General features: G+C 48.4%; 1 protein-coding gene across 8 annotated transcripts in view; it reads right to left on the minus strand.

The window, feature by feature from the left end:
• The window catches only part of AGAP1 (ArfGAP with GTPase domain, ankyrin repeat and PH domain 1), a 524,731-nt gene that overhangs the window by 205,749 nt on the left and 306,011 nt on the right, over nucleotides 1-12,971 (minus strand). The gene's annotated exons all lie outside the window — the stretch shown is intronic.

Genomic DNA, 12,971 nt, shown 5'->3' on the forward strand with positions numbered 1-12,971 from the left:
GGAGATTTCCGAGCAGAACGCTCACCGTGCTACTGGCTCTTAAGGGGTGGGGGGTGGGGGGGAATCAGGGATGTTCAGCTTTTCAGCAGAATTAGAGAAAATATTCCCAGTTTAAACACCAACATAAGAAAAATCGTTTCTCATTCCCAGCTTCTCCTGCCAGCAGAAAACTCAGGGTAAGAACTGGCCTCAGAACAAAGATCCAATCCAGGGGATGCCAGGAGATGTGATCTCAGAATGAGGACCCAGCAAGGTTGCAGCATTTGGACCCTCGTCTTGAGAACTCAAAGATTTAAGGCACGGCCTCACGGACCCTTCCAATTAGAGAGCATGTGTGGACCAGAGACAAGGACCTGTGGGTTGGCTTTTGTCTAATGGAATAAATTACCATTTGATACAAAGGACACCCACAAGGGTTTTAAAGGAATTGTATTCTGTTGGACTAAAAGGCGCAGCGCAAGTCTAAAATGGAAAGAGGCCTCTGACCCTCAAACTAAGACCAGCAGGAAGCAGGCTGAGGGAGCCACACAGCTGCAAAACCAGGCCACTTCTTAGGGAAAAGGAAGGTCGGCTGAGACAGCAGAGCCCCGGGCGCAGGAGGGTGTCCTGGGGAGAGAACACCCCCTCCCCGCCCTGTGCCCTGAGCAGGGTGATTAGCAACATGTGCCTGGCTGGGTTTGGAGCTGCTATGGACTAGACTAGTAACTGCTACAGGCTGCACACCCCCCTTTCCGGCTGAAGGGTTCTGTCTCGTGTGTGTGCATGTGTGTGTGTCAGGTGACTCGTCTCTGGAGTCCCCTGGTCTTCAGGTGGCAAGGATCACATCCAAGGAGGCTCATCCACATGCACCTGATGCAGATGACAATCCCGGGCTTCCAAAGCCTGAGCTGGATGCCACCATGGGATGACACTTTGAGAATCCGAGGGCAGGGGGAGGGTGCTTTGCATGTGCGAGGGCAGACTGAAGTAGCTAGTCTCCAAAGATTACCCTCAAAAAAAATCTGCTCCTATGTGGTCCCTGGGGGCCTTCTGAACCCATTTAGCCCACAGAATGTGGTGGAGACGAGGCTGGGCCCGCTCTAGCTAAGGTAAAAGTCCGACAGCTCCTGTTTTTCTGCCCCTAGGAGCCCTCAGTGGCCTCATGAGGATTCTGACTCTCCTGCTGGGGAGACTGTGAAGAGGGAGACCCCAAGGCTACGTGGAGGACAGCCCCGGTGCCAGCTACGGGATGGCCACTGAGCTGCTGGCTCGACACCCAGGAGTCTGAGCCACGTCTGTCAAGGCACTGAAGGCAGGACTGAAGGAAGGATCCTGGCTGCCCCAGCCCTGGAAGGCTTCTGTGGGGCAGAGATGTCTCCATGATGCCTGGCCGAAATGCCTGACCTTCGGACTCATGAGAAATAAAATGGGATGGTTTTAAATCACTGTGATTGGGGGTAATTACCAGCAACAGGTAACCAGCGCAGCAGGACGAGCCAGGGGTGACGGGTCTATACCCGTGAATCACTTTGCCCTCCAGACCAATTTTAAAGCTTTGAGATCTTTTACTTGTTTGCATAGTAAGAAACAGAAGGGCTTTGTGACCTCTCCTATGTTCCTCTGATCTTACTTGGAAATGGCACATGTTGATCTAATTGCTACCACCTAGTTAATTTACTGGTGCATCAGAAAGACTGCGATTTTAATGATCTACAACCAGAAGAACAGGATTTCAAGCAGGCGCTTCCTGCTTTTTTTGCTCAAGGAACTTTTCCTGTGGTGGAGCAAAGGGGAGAATTGTCTTTTGGCTGCAATCTCTTTATTAGTCGTGTGTATTCTCTGCTGAGTCCCAAGAGGTCACAGAAAGCCAAAAGCAATGTTAAGTGTACAAGCTTTAAATAACTCACAAAGTTAATGTAACGCATGTAAGTGCTATCTGAAATTCATCACTCAGTGCTTGCTGCAGCCCCAAGCTGTGATAAAACACCACTCATAAATTTATATTAAAACTCTGCTCGATAGCAATTATTTACCAACAAAGATTTACTGACTGCATTAGAGACTGGGGGTCTTAACCAGGCCAATCAGTCTTTGTTTTGAGTTTGTGGGACCGAGCGGCAGTGTTGTCTGCCAGCACGGAGTTCATCGCGACCCAGGGGGACATTTAATGGCCACGGTCCTCTGTAGCGAGGGGGTACCAGCCAGCGGCGGCAGGCTGCTCCACGTGACGATCAGACCACCTTTGCTCCTGAGGGAGCATCTCTCATCGGCTCGGACAGTGGCCCGAGGCCGTGCGCGCACAGGACTGAACGTACCCCGCTGCACTGGAGTTTAAAAACAAGTTTTTCCATGGCTTAAACAAATCCACACAAGCTCAGCGAGGTTCAGTGTCTCTATACTTCTAAAAAAAAAAAAGCGATGTTTGAGTACTTCTTTGGTTCTGTAATAAACACCTGTTACGGTTCCTCCGTGTTTTATGATTCACAGTCTTCATAGTTTGGAACAGATTCTCATTACAGCAGTTAAAGTATCCAGGTATTTCTAAAACATTGTGGCGAAATGGTGGCATCTTTAACAGAGATCCAAAGAGTATGAACTCCGATCAGTCTTCACATTTGTGTTTATTACTTTTATTCTAATCAAGATTTTTCCTGTGACATGTATTAAAACTTGTGGTTTACTTAAAAAAAAAAAAAAAAACCCACCTAGAGGGGCGCCTGGCTGGCTCAGGTGGTAGAGCATGCAACTCTTGATCTTGGGGTCGTGAGATCGAGCCCCACGTTGGGTATGGAGCTGACAAAAACAAAACAAAACAACGAACCCCCCCCCCAAAAAAAAACCCACAAAAAAGCACCTAGAAAAGCATGTTTATGTGGGTGGAAGGTGACAGAAGCTCATCATTAGAAACTGGGGAATGCAAAGGGGTGGTACCAGGAGCAGGGACAGTCTTTTCCCATGTCACAGGCTCCCTGTTGTCCCTCCTAATGTCCTGCTCTTCCAGAACGAAAACTACCCGTCCTGCCCCAGCTCTCCCCCCACGCTAAGCTCTCCCTTGTGAACAACAAATGCACACTTCCCAGGAGCGCACCTGGACTCGCGTGAGTGGCAAGGGACACACTGCAACACCTCTTGTGGGGGTCAAGTCTGCACAGGCCTCGCCCCCACGGCCCTCCATCGCTGACACATGATGTCCCGTCCAGTGCACTTGAATATGGACCGTTGGTGCTGGGAATCCCACAGGACTGGGGCTGGCCTAGGGGCCAAATCTAACCTTCTGCCTCTTGTAAATAAGGTCTACTGGGAATGCAGCTACTCTCACTCATAAGCATTGCCGCCTCCACCCTGCACTGGCTGAGCTCAGGAGTTGCAGGGAAGCCCAAAGTGCTTGCTACGGGGCCCTTTACAGAAAGTGGGTGTGGAGCCCAGCTCCAGGAGAGGAAACTGCAAAAGCAGCCCAGCAGACATCAATTTTATTTAAAAGTGCAAATTCTATTCTATCTCCCTGGAATGCCCTGCTCGAATCGTCCCCTTCCTCCCTGCCATCCCGGTGAACACCCCTACCCTTCAGCCCTGAGCAGCAGGGCTGTGGGCTCCAGGCTTCCATAACCTCTCCTGAAACAAGCATCATCCAGACCTTTAGATACTGGCTGTTGGGGGTGGAATTATGTCCTCCTCAAATTCGAATGTGGAAATCCTGGCCCCCATGCTTCACGATAGGACTGCATGTGCAGACAGGTCTTTAAAGAGGTGAGTAAGGTTAAATGGGGCCGTGAGACGGGCCCTCTCCCAATCTGACTGGTGTCCTTGTGAGAAGAGGGAGTGAGGACACAGACAGACACAGAGACAAGGCCATGGGGAGACAAAGAGAAGGCACCATCCCCACGCCAAGGAGACAGGCCTCTGAGGAAAACCACCCTGAGGACACCTTGATCTCGGATTCTGGTCTCCAGAACTGTGAGGAAATAAAGTTGTTGTCGGAGGCACCAGGTCCTCAGCACCTGGTCTTGGCAGCCCCAGCAGATGAACGCGGTGGCGTGTGAGCGTGCGCCTAGGCTGGGAGCTGCTGCAGGGCTGAGAAGCTCTCTTCCCCGCCAGCACACCCCACAGCAGAGGGCACAGTGCCCCACGGGCCCCTGGTCACACCTGTCCTTGCAGCGGTCACCTCCCTACTCAGGGAGTCTCACTTTTCAGTCCCAACTGGATGTCCTTCCCTGAGGGTCTATCAGGCACCTCGAACGCCCAGTCCCCAAGGGGACACATGGGTCATCTCCATCCGGGACTGGGAATTCTGTGGGGGGTGGGGGGCTGGGCTGTCCAGGCTGGCTTGGGCTCCCAGATTCCCTTATCAGTACCTGGTGCATGGTTAGTCCCGATAATAATTACCCTAATGTAGAGCCATTCCTCGTACTAAAATATCTCCAAATATGCAAGCGCTCCATCAAAAACCTAAAACCAAAATTAAAACATGGGGAAGGAGGGGCACCTGGGTGGCTCAGTTGTTAAACATCTGCCTTCGGCTCAGGTCATGATCCCGGGTCCTGGGATCAAGTCCCATATCGGGCTCCCCGCTTGGCGGGGAGCCTGCTTCTCCCTCTCCCTCAGCCTGCTGCTCCCCCTACTTGTGCTCTATCAAAGAAATAAATGAAATAAAAGAAAAAAACCCCAAAAAACAAAAACCATGGGGAAGGAGTAGCATCTTGCCACTCAATTAAAATGCCATCGAGTCAAATCTGGATGAGCGAATCCCATGTTACAGGGTTTAAGAGAAAAAAAAACCAAGTGTGACAAAAATGACCAAGACTACAGACACACCGTGGGTCAGAACGGCTTGTCGTTCAAGGTGTAAAAAACGCTCTTAAGTGTAAGCAGTAAATCAATAACGTAATCATTCACTGTGCGCGAGGAAGTAATAATCCCAATTAACTGGTTTCCCCAGCTCCTCCTCAAATGGAAAACTTGCGGCAAATTCACCAACGTGATGCTTGGATGTAAGCTTTGGCAGAAGAGGCCGGACCAATTTGAGCTCAGCACATGTGAGCTCGGCCACAATCAGACCGTCTTAACTTTCTTCCCAGTTTAAAGTGTTTTCACAGAAACAACAGGGAGCCCCCCCCCACCCCCCGGTCCCCAGCTTAACTGAATTCTTTTTTTTTTTTAAGTAATATTTGTCTCCCTCTCCCTCCTCCAGAGGATCTATTATACCGCAAATGGAGGCTTTTCTCCCAGCTTGTTCTGTGCCGGGAGGGAGTGGGGGAGGGGGCCGAGGAGCCGATTCTGGATCTTTCCCCGGCTCCCTCGTGGCCCCCTCCCCTCTCTGGTTAGTAATATTTCTGTTATTCTGCCAGGCTGTAGGGTACAAAGGGTTACACTTTAATTGAGCTGTCAGCATCTCCGACAATCCTAGAAAGCCCCGATTATGCACGGCAGGGTTAGTGCCACACTTGCTATTGTGGATGCCCTATTTGCGAAACCCAAACCTGCGCCACACACAGGTCAGCTCACCCGCGCGACCTTGCTGTCATTAGCCGCGTCTATTCCTACCTCACTGCTGAGAAAATCACACGGCACGGGCTTCAAAGCGCCGGCCGGGACTGGATTCGACCAGGAGCTAATCACCCACAAATCCAGCTCAAATGGCAATAATTGGCTAAACCGGTCCCCTCTCCAGAGCTCAGCAGTAATTTGGGATAATAAAGAAAGGAATTATTCAGCTAACTGCCCCGAAATGTATGCTTTGTGACCGACACACTTCACATTTTAATAATGATGGACACAGAATCCGATTTAATACCGTGTCCACTGAGTAACAAGCCCGAGAACAATGATGGCGAAGGGAGAAAAGTTTGTTGGGTTTCTCACCCCTTCCGCCACCGTGTGGGCAGGCAGGAAGGCCACGGAGATTTCCGCTTCCCGTTGGCTCGGCCTGGAATCATTAAGTCCCGACGAGAACTGAATGAATTCTAAACACGCGTGCAGAAAAACCCACCGAAGCTGCTCCATGTTGGGCCACTTACAGAGAAACACTTCCTTCGGCCAAAGACAAGCAGAGGACGCCAAGAAAGAAATGTTTTTCCACCCAGACTGACAGATCCCGTCTTGATTTTTCCGGTTAATATCATCTCTTGAGCACCTCGTTTTTCTTGCCTTTCATCCTGCCCCTTCTGTCACCGGGTGTTCAGCAGCAGGGGTGACAGTATCTGTACTTAATGTCTGCGGGGTGACACCCCTGTGGGAGGCCCCCCGACACGGACCGGGACGCGGGGCTCCTCGGGGCTCCTCCTTGGCGGCGACCTCCCCTCCCGCCCGGCCAGCCCTGGGGGCTGGCACACCACCATCTGCAAAGGGCTCCGCGCCGCTGGGAGGGTTCTCCTCTAGCAACACGAAATGAACCCGAACTCAATCGCCTGCCCAGGGAGCCAGCGCGTCCAGGTGTCCAGGCGGTCAGAGTGAGGCTGGGGTCGTAGGGGCCCCATCGCTTCCTGCCAGGGTGGACGGGCATTGCACAAAACCGGGTCCGTGCCCCTGCACGGTGACTCAGGCACGCGGCAGAGAGGAACCCCTGTATAAGCAATAATAAGAAACCTGCAGCTGCTTCTCTGTTCAGGTAAACGATCCCTGAGCCCATCGTCACCGAAGACGCCACACGGGCCCCCGGCAACTGTTCATTAAAGTGCCTCAGAGTGCCAGGCTTGTGTGCTGAAGTCGGATCGAGTAAGAGTCCAACGCTCAGGTAAGCTGTGGAGAAGATTTCACGTCTACAGAAGCTATTTGGGAGTCTTCTGCCTGGGAGACCTGTCTTTTCTCCCCCCACCGACACCTGGAAACATGTTCTCCTTGAAATGCTCCTGTTCTTGCTCCAAGTTTCTCTCCTGTGTTCCTGCCCCTTGCTCGCCCGCTTGACTCTTTAAGGCTGCCACCCTCGGAGCTGGTTTCTCTACCAGTTACACTCTTGCCCTGTAAAATCTTACCCCACCGCGGACAGCACTAGCTGGTGCCCCACAGGTAGAGCGATCGCAACCCGCTGACACTTGAGACCAGAGCTCCCCGCCAGCGTGCTCGCTCGTGTGCCTGAGTGCCCCCCGAGCCCAGACCACCTGCCTCACTCTGCCTCCCCACTTCCTCAGCTGGTGCCGCCCCGCCCACTTCGTGCCCCCTCGCTCTGGGGGGGTGCCCCCTCGCGCCCCACGTCACCACTGCCGATTCCGCCCGGGGTCAGTTCTCAGATGTGCTGTTCCAACTGTAAACACTTCCGAAAGCTCAGGAAGAGAAGAGAACTTTCTATGCGGATTACACGTTGATACGGATACATTTTTAGATACACTTGCTGAAACAACAAATTAAAATTCATTTCACTTCTTTTTCCCTCCCTTTCTTAATGTGGCTACCAGAAGAAAACTAAGAGTTGAAACTGGACCGGTGGATCCCGTTCTGTTTGTCTGATGATGCCGTGCAGGCCGTGCCCATTCCTGCCCCGTCTGGCTCCCTAGCTTCTGCTTCACCGGCTGATCCATGGCAGAGACCATTCTTATCTTGCCCATTTCTGTTTCCTATAACCTGGCAAAGAACAAATGATCCAAAAACGCCTGTTGAATGAATGAACAAAACAGTGGAGTGGTTATAACCACTGCCGTGAATGATAAAAGCTTCCAAAAGTTAGTAACTGAGCAGGGCGACAAGACCAGTGAGGAGTGAAACCCAAATCTGATCTGTGTCATCTGGAGGGCTCCAGTCCTATTATTGTAACCACATGCATATGCCCCATGCTACATGGAAAAACTGATTTGAATGATGTTCAGTCAGAGATCTCAGCAGAGCCCAAATCAACACAAACAGTCTCACTGCACATATTGTAAATGTAAACCGTGACTCTGGATATGGGGGGACGTACACAGAGAAACGCTATCCGGGACCTGGTCCTCAGGATTCATCTATTTGTTACGGAAATGAAGGTATGGGCAGAGGAAGGCAGTTCAAGCCTGGAATAGAGTTTCTACTGGAGAAATCCAGGGAAAGAACGATTACTCACCCTCTCCCTGGTTAGGATAAGAGAAAGGTTGGTGCAAACAGCCAAGTTTCAATTTTAGGCCAGTACTTAAACAGGCATGGCAAACACTTGGCAAATGGGCTCCCTCTTCCCTCCCCTAAACTGACAGCCGACAGCACTGGCCGTGAGAGCCTCGAAGCTGTCTTAGCACAGCCCGCCAGCCAGCCTCTACTACACGTGAGAGCCGGACAGAAGAGGAGACCCAGGCGGTCCCTGGTCTGCAGAAATAGCCCACGGGCATCTGAGCAGCACAGATCCTTCCTTCCGCTGCGACTACTGACCCAAGAACAACAACGATGACCACCACCATCACTGCTACTTAATTTCCTGGAAACTGAATACCATCACACACTCATTTAAAAAAACAATGAGACTGTGCTTCTGGAAAAACAAAGCGGATCTAGTCAGTGTCCTGTTCTGGGGTTGTGTGTGCGTGGAACTATCAGCAAACACGCGGGACAGCAGGGTCCCTGGTGGTCTGAAGACACTACAGTGGTCGTTTCCTTTATTTTCTCTCTTTTTAAAGATTTTATTTTTTTTTGAGAGAGAGAGAGTGTGTGCAAGCATTGGGGAGGGTCAGAGGGAGAGGGAGAATCTCAAGCTGACTCCCTGCTGAGAGAAGAGCCCAACGCGGGGCTCAATCCCAGGGCCCTAAGATCACGACCTGAGCTGAAATCAAGAGTCGGATGCTTAAACTGACTGAGCCACCCAGGCGCCCCATAGTCTGAGCTGAAGGGGGCATCCATGCTCTTGGTCTTTTGCCTGAGTTCAAGCAAAGAACAGGGCAGGGTTCAAAATGGCCCTCTTCCCCCAAAAGGCCCATTTTAAGTTGTGATATGGCAAAGATGTCAGGTAGAATTATTCTACGATTCCAAAGTCTTCCCAACCATTTTCATTTGAGGAAACGTCAGGTTGCTGGAAACTGTAATAAAATGGATATGGATATACGTGCTTATGAATACAGATATGCATAAAGAAGGTAAAGGGTCATTCGTAGAAGCATTCCCTTGGTGAGTAAGAACCGGTGTTCCTACCAGGCCCCCAGCTGCCCACAGGGGACACCAGTGGGTCTTTTTACAGACAACAACTAGCTGGCGTGTGTGGTATCTGGAACCAAGGAGAGGGAAGAGAGCCGTCAGCATGCACACCCCAAGCACAGGCAGAGGCTACCCTGCCGATTATACGCAGTGTATGCAGGTGACAGACGTGATGTTGAATGTGGGAGAACTTGGATGAAGTTCTTGTCTACCAAACATCCTCCACGATTGTCTTCTCTGCTCCAACTTAGAGGCCTTGAGAAAGATGGGACTGTTTTGCCATCAACAAGGAACACATTCTCAAATTAAGGAGTAAAATCGAATGGTGCTTAGGACAGCTTATCAATATAAAGAGTCTGGATAAAATTTCTCAGCAGTGGTCAAAAACGCAGCTATGGAAATGTCCACGTAAAACAAACGAAACCTTATTTCACTCCCAAGTCCTCAAATGTCAAAATTTAAAATACAGGGGCGCCTGGGTGGCTCAGTTGGTTAAGCGGCTGCCTTCGGCTTGGGTCATGATTCCAGGGTCCTGGGATTGAGCCCCATGTCAGGCTCCCTGCTCAGCAGGGAGTCTGCTTCTCCCTCTGCCTCTGCCTCTCCCCCTGCTTGTGCTCTCTCTCTGTCAAATAAAGAAATAAAATCTAAAAAAAAAAAAAAAAAAAAAAAATTTAAAATATAAAAGAGGATAAAGTCGTGTTCAACAAATCTGATTCATCACATTAAAAAAAATTACTCTATTGGTCCCACTATAGAAGTTGATTGTTAATCAGGACAATTTAATGATGAAACACTGCAAACATTGTGTCAGCAAGTTAAAAATGGCCTTGTTGTTTCAATATAAGAATCACTTAGTATATACTATATATAAAGTGTTGTATTTCATGCCCCATTTACTGTAACATATTAGTGGGTTCAGTCATCAAGTAACAATTGTTTCCTTGCAGGGTTCAGATATTGGGGAGGGGGGTCTGCAGTGGGAGAATAGCCCTTGGAGTTGCAGATGGCTGTACACATATACAGAGATTTGGTACTGTTCCTTTCATAGGCCCATCAACAATATTAAATCATCGCACATCTACATTTTAGCAAACAATACAATCTTTAATGAATACTTTTTTTTTTAAATGCAACTAATTGAAACATTATCTGACATGTTGCTCTTCCTTTAAATTTTTAAGATGATTCAAAAAGACTGGCTAGTGGAGCCTTCCTGCAATTAATCACCTGATTGATTCGCTTCACTATTAAAATGTCAGAAATATTTACTAGAAAAAAACAGATTGCAACAATCACCACCTCTCTGCAAAGCAAAAATGCATCCAGTCTTTAATTATAAACTGTCTGGAGTCTCAGTCACTTCTTACATTAACAAAGAATATCCAAAATTGAGAATAAGACAGGATGCTTTGCCTGCTGGGATTCTCATTTATTTAACACTACCCTAGATACTGCTAATATTTGTCTATGATGGGAGAGGAGAGGGTACAAGGAGACAGTGGTGACTGGACACCTGTGCAATCAGAAAATGTTAACTCTTATATATTTCTCCTTGAGGTGGGGGGGGGAAAGTAATTGCAATCCATGGTTTCAAGTCAGTTAAGACGCAGTTGAGGGAATGCAGAAAGCTCTGTGTAGGCAATGACTTCCAGCAGAGCTCAAAACTATGGCTTCCTTTTTGCCTCCTGTGCCAGGATGCTCAGAGATCAGTTGTTTTTCTGAGTGCAGGGTTTCTAGCATAATGCCTTTTCCTTTGTTGCCTGGCACTTAACTCTGTTGTTTTAAGGAGTATCTGGGGTTTCTTTCAGTGTAAGGTACAAGTTGAAAGGAGGAGGAGGAGGAGGAGGAGAACAATGCAGAGGCAGGCTGAGCCCCTCAGCTTAGCATGACTCAGGGCCTGAGAAAGCAATTAGGACGCTGGTTGGAGAGGGGAAGTTGACCTGTGTGGTTGGTGATCCCAGCCCAGTGCCTTCCCGAGAGCCGTCCACAGCAGCCACACGACCTCTGCTCGGTGGTGGTGGACGGCGTCAGTGCGCAGGCAAGACCCGTGCTGTCCTAGAACCCGAGCTGTTTGTGACTTCTTGCTGCCCGAAGAGGCGACGCTCCGGGGCGGAGGCATTTCAGGCTTTTGAACTGCTTGCAGCGCTGTGAAGGGCAGGCAACAGCTTTTCAGACAATAGTTGAGAACTTGTTCAGCAAAGCTTGGTTTTTTTTTCCTTCAAAGGTTGAAATTTGTTCTACAGATAAAAGTAATGCCTTTGGGGAAAATAACTCTAAGGCATTCGTGACAAATGCAAGTCTCTCCAAGCGTCAACCTCCTATTGTGTCAATGCACAGTCAGCTACGGAAATATAGTGGAAACGGATGCCAGAACTTACAAAAAAAAAAAAAAAAAAAACGTGCTGGGGGGGGAAAAAGTCAGAAACTAGAATAGGCTGTTCCTATCTGAAAGCCTGGCAGACCCCAAGAAGTTTGTGTTTCGAGGTAATGTGCTCCCATTTTAAAAGAAGGGGGAACAAAAAACGGGGGGTTTGTAGGTTTCAGGATGCAGGCTCTAATAAAACAGCCACTCTTTCCTGGGGACACAGAATGGTTCCTTGGCCTTGGCAAATAACTCCTCCCATTTAACTTCTTTTGAAACTTCTCATGGGTGGACAGGGAGTTAATAAAAGAAACAGTATGTATAAGAAAATGCAAGGTGCCCAGAGTACGGCTAATGGAATTTGATGCTGGCTTTAATTTTAATGAAGAAAGTTGCCAGTAGCAACAAAGCTGTCAGCCGCCGCCGAGCGCCATTAATAAAGATGGAGACGACATTAGCACCCAGCATCAGTACAAAAGGTCCCCCTCGCTTCATGCTGTGCTAAATTGGCTGCCCGATTTTTCTTAAGTGTCCATTCTATTTAGAAGACAATTTATTAATTTTTGCCATTCATTGTCAGTTGACAGGCCATCATTTTGTGGCCCGAATTTTAGATGAAAACTAATTGAAAAGACTGGCAGTATTTATGAGGGGTATTATTTGTCAATTACAGCGGCAAATACTCCTTGCTACCACCAACTTTGATGCCCCTGTTCTCTGGGTGTGAGGACTGCTACTGTTGGCATTAAAATATGAGTAAGTCTCTCCCGGCTCATCAGCTCATCAATTTCATAGGCATGGAAGGAAACCACCTTTCATGTTATATGGACCTTTCACGGTAGATGGATATGTTATAACGTTTGACAAAGGGGAAGTACACATCACGTAATGAGCACATATGATTGTGAACACAAAATATAATTCACTGTGAAATAATTCCAATTCATTACTTTGTAGCGTCTCTGGGGTAGGAGTCTTAAGAACTCCTCGAAAGGTCTGCTTTCTAAATTTTGTATAGTTTTAAAATAATTCCCTTCTAAATTACTCTATCTTAAATAAAATCAAGTAGATGGATATATTCTGAGTGTCAATCTTCCAACTTGAGGGCTTGATGTCTTTTGAAAAAGAAATAACAAGCCTTATGTTTTATAAGGAAAAACACTTTTTGTTGGTGAAAAGCCCTCTAGAACTTGGCAGCTATAAAGTTAGATAAATACGTTTCTCCAAAAATGCTATGTTCATATTCTATAGCAGTATCTTTCTATTTCTGAACTGCTACCAAAATGCTGGATAACATGCATCGGAGCCAATGAACAGTTGTTATGTGCTTACCAGCTGAAGAAAAAGTAAGTGAATTATGATCTTTTCTGCCCTACTAAGTTTCCTTTCCATAGTCATGTTGATGACAGAATTTGTTAAAGATTGCTATAGAACCTGAGTTATATTCAGTTTGAACTTATACAAAGTTAAAGGTCTTAGCCGAAGAGACACAACACTTGCCCCAAATGGCAAAGCCAAAGGTAAGCCTGAACAGCCATGCACCTCGTCA

This window comes from Mirounga leonina, unplaced genomic scaffold (genome assembly GCF_011800145.1).
Source record: "Mirounga leonina isolate KUSES-001 unplaced genomic scaffold, KU_Mleo_1.0 Mir_151, whole genome shotgun sequence".
NCBI classification, from domain to species: Eukaryota; Metazoa; Chordata; class Mammalia; order Carnivora; family Phocidae; genus Mirounga; species Mirounga leonina.